Below are 4,602 nucleotides of genomic sequence, written 5' to 3' on the forward strand. Positions count from 1 at the left end.
TCCGATTGTTGTGTCAAATTTTCAGAGTGTTGAACATCGATGTAAGTATTTTGTTTGGCTGGACGAAGTTGAAGGACAAACAAAAAACGTGGGGACAGAGATTGCATCTGAAGAAAGGCCATGAAAACAATCATACTAGAAGATGATTGAGCTTACAAAGGGTGCAACAAAGGTAGAAGAAGATGTGCAAAAATTACAAAAGACAGTTAATCAGATTAGTGGTGAAATAAAGTGTATTAAGAATATAGTTATGGGCATTTGTTCGAGGGTTAGAATTTTGTGCATTATGAATTTTTATTATATATGCTCAGAAGTGAGGATCATGTGTAATCATTTTCAAACTTGCATTGAATAAATGAAAAAAAAAAGCTCTATTTTCTTGTAAATTCCATATTGTAATCTGTGTAACATCAACCATTGACAAAACAAAGAAGTGTAAACCTGTGTAATGCAAATTAAGGACAAAACAAACAATTGTCAACTTTAACATACTAACTGTGACTCATAACCAAGCAATTCATTGTCATTGTAATCACTAATAATACACAAGAACTTATTTAGAAGTCTCTGCTTCATTATAATAACAAAATAGTCATAGTAGTGACATTAATCATTGAGTTTCCAAACAAGGCAGAAATATCTAATTAAGAGGCAAAGTCACTTCTATATTACAATAAACTAAACAGCCTTATCCATAAGTTGTTCAAATAGCCTAATAATCAAAAAACAAAACATGCACAACAGCCTTCATACTGGGTCCTATGTCTTTGTTGCAGATCCTTACATGGTCCTACCTCCACTTGGGCCAACTTGGTTAGTTGGTGCAGCTGGGCCAGTGGTTCTCCCAAAAATTCTTCTTAAGACTAGTTTTGATGGTCTTGGGCCAAGCTTAGGTTGTTGTCTTAGATTTGGGGTTGGTATGAACTGTTCAAACCTCCCTTTTATAGTTGGACTTGCAGCATTTATTGTTTCATTTGCGACCATAGGGTTAGATTTGGGTCTTGGAGCCATGATTAGGGTTCTGTTGGTGGGATGCATTAGTTGGAGGGTTTTCTTGTGGCGGCGGTGGCTATGCAGGTTGCTATTGGTTTTAGTTTTCAGTTGCAGCAGTAGCTTCCTCTGCTTCCGTAGCTGCTACCTCATCAGCCATATTATCAAGCTTCCTTTAACAACTCCTACTATTGTGGCCACTCTACAATATATAAATATGTCTTAGTGTAAATATAACATTATAAGTGAGTTCAATATCAATACATAAAACAACACATTCATACCTCACTACAGTACTTGCAAATAATTGTTCTATATCTCCTTTTAAGTTTGTGTGGGTTTGATGTCGGTCTTGCTTGATTTCTCTCATTTCTTCTCTTTTTTGTTGGTTTGCCAATAAGTGTCTTGTAATGAGAAGGCAGTGGGAGATATCTTTCAGCCTTATCCCAAAATTCTTTACTTGGTACAGGGTTGATGTTTCTTAGTCTGCGATGAATTCTGGCCTCCTGTATTTGTTAGTTTTCTTGGTCTCAGAATCCTGGTTGGGGTTAGAGTCCTTTATGCCCTCTTCTTCGTCCTCCCACTGGATGATTTGTTTACTGTATTTGCATTCGCATTGGATGGTTCCGTTTCGGAGATAGGCACCTCTTCTGCATCTACGTCAACCATCTCAACCTCAGTTGAAATGTCTACAGTGTGCTCCCAATACACATGTACCACCCTATCATTATTTCTAATTACATCTTTATACATGTTCACCACATCCCTATCAAGCCTAAGTAGCTTAAGAGCAATACCACTTCCTGCATCAGGATTTCCCTAGTTAAAATCCTTCCAATGCATATATCCTAAATCCTTGAATAACCCCTCTATGAAAAAAAAGTTCAGCGTATCCACATTAATTCTGGGTATTAATGACACTTGACCTCTACTATATACTATAACCCCTTTTGAATTTCTATCCAACCTCCCCCTATGGTGATACACGAGTGTGATGTGACTTGACATCTACGGAGAAAATAAAACTCTCATAATCACTACTAAACCCAAAAAACCCTCATTTTTTGGGACAATCACTAACTAGTAACTAACCAAAAAGCTAATAGCATGTTCGATCATAATCGGTATAGTCGGAAATAGAAAAGTTAGTACCTTTTGATCATCGCTGACTCCAGTGCGTGATCGTCGTTGTTGTGGTATGGGTTGTCTTCTTTGAGTAAACTAGCAAAGAACTCCTCCAACGATCAAGCGAGCGAGAACTTCACAGTAATGACATTGCCTCTGTGTTAGGCCTCTATAACTCTCTCAACGTGCAAACTCTCTGACGTTGAATAACAAATGACCTTGACACTTCATAATTCAATTAATGGAGGGTTTCTGATGGTTATCAGTGGCTAAGAGAAGAGGGGTTGAATCTTAGCCCCTTTTCCTGAGTAACTCTTGCTGCCCTTTTAAAATGCTTTAGGAAATATTTCTTCTTTTTGTCTCGTCACTAGTCAAGAGACTTTTTCTTTTTGTCTCGCAACCAGTGGGGAGATATTTTTTTAATTTTGTCTCCTACGAACAGAATCAGAAATTGAGTAGAATAAAAGAGAGAATCACACCCAGAAGTATCCTGGTTCAGCTGTTAAGTGCAGTGCAGCCTACATCCAGTCTCCATCACAACAATGATGGAATTTCACTATAATCAAGCAGATTACAGACACCAATTCTCTCTAGGAACTACCCTTCCTATCTGGGATAAGTCCAAAATCTATCCCCAATTCTGAACTTGATTTGGTCACCTGCTAAGCTTTCAACTGCTAAGTGCTAACCCAACTTGCAAGGGGATTCCCACAGAACCATGAAATACAACACAGATGTACAAAGGACCTCTAGGACATCTATGGCTTTTTTCTTTTAATTTTGTATACTCTGCCTTTTTTTGCTCTATGACTTTTTCATACAAACCTCACTGTTTACCTTTTTTCATGAGACTCAAGACAAACAAAACTAAACAGAAAAATACAACATGAAAAGCATTGAAGGAGAATAACTTCTGTTAGCTTGGGTAGCTATGAGAACTTTGTGCTTACACTCCTTTCTCCTTGCTTCAAGCCTTGGCTGTGTACCCTTATTATAGAAGAGGAAGCTTCCAAGGTTGAAACCGGTCCAACCGAGCTAATCTTCTTCTTCTTCAACACTAAACCGGTTAGAACAGAGAGAGGAGAGAGGGAACCGAATGCAAAAACCAACATGCAATTACCTCTTCCTCATCCCAACATTTCAAACTTCATCAATCTGAGCCTTCCATCTTGACTTGGTCTCCAAGAAGGATTTCTGACCTTTGATGAACCCTTGATCCTTGACAGCTCCTCCTGCTCTATCTTCTGCTTCTTCCCCACGTAGCTACAGTAGCTATCTCCTGTGATGGATAAACAAAAGTAGAGACGAGCCATACCCCAGGGATCTTCTTCTCTGACCGAATTGGATCTTCCACCCATTTTAGGCATGGTGATTCTGAGACTTCTTCACCACATCTTACCATAAGTGGCAAAGATCTCAGTCACACCATATTGTAAATCTTTTTTTTACTAAGGACATCATCACCTTAGCCCTTTCCTTGCTTCTAGCTTCTTCTTCTTTCATCTGATAGCTTGTTCTTCCTTCCATCTTCCTCTGATGGATGTGACTGAATCTGAAGAGAGAGAAGAGAGAGAAGAGAAGAGAAAAGCTTTGGAAGTAATGAGTGGAATCAATTAAAATCAATTAAAACCAACTTTTCATACTTTTTGCTTAGTAACGTGTAAAGCTCATTTAATGCCATCAAATCACTTGCACTTTCTCTTTCATGTTATCAAGGCAATTAAAGCTAGTTAAATGAATTTGAAATCCATCAAAGCGGAGAGTGACATCCGTGTGAAAGCATGCAACCTTGCTTTTTTCCTTCTTTTAATTCAAACCATAATGTTGGTGTTTTAATCACAATAATTTTGGGCTGCACCAAAATTTCTTGGCCCAATTTATGTTGTCTAATAAAATAATTCAGCCACATATTATAAGAACATTTTTTGCACTAGGCTGATTATTTTTGCCAACATTGTTGGGTTTTAAGTTGCATTAAGCCCAATCACCAAAATCTGCATGTAACATAGAAATTATTAATTCAACATATTTGAAGCATAAATCAATTTAATAATTTTTAATTACTATTTTAATAATGTTTGATCAACATCTTAATTTGGAGTTTTCCAAACTCATCAGTTTCTAATTAATTTTCTTTAATAATTTAATCATAAAATTAAATAGTTTATTTTGAGTTGGTACCAAGGAGACACCTCACTCAAACTAACGTTGCCAGCAAGGACCAAAAACTCCCAGATGTCTGCTCAAACTAATGAAGCCACACGCCGATGGGTGGAAGAGTGAATGTGTCCGCCGAAGTGTATAAATAATGTGCACGCGTAACTCATTAAATGATTCAAGTATAATCGTGTCCACCGTGTGAACTTTCAAGTATATTTTTGTCCCTTCTTATTTTTTTATTTTTCTAGTACTTTTACTTTTACCATTATAAATTTACCAAACACACTAAAAAAATTATTTAAAAAAATCTTTTTATCAATTTAATTA

Source organism: Arachis ipaensis, chromosome B08, assembly GCF_000816755.2.
Source record: "Arachis ipaensis cultivar K30076 chromosome B08, Araip1.1, whole genome shotgun sequence".
Taxonomy (NCBI): domain Eukaryota; kingdom Viridiplantae; phylum Streptophyta; class Magnoliopsida; order Fabales; family Fabaceae; genus Arachis; species Arachis ipaensis.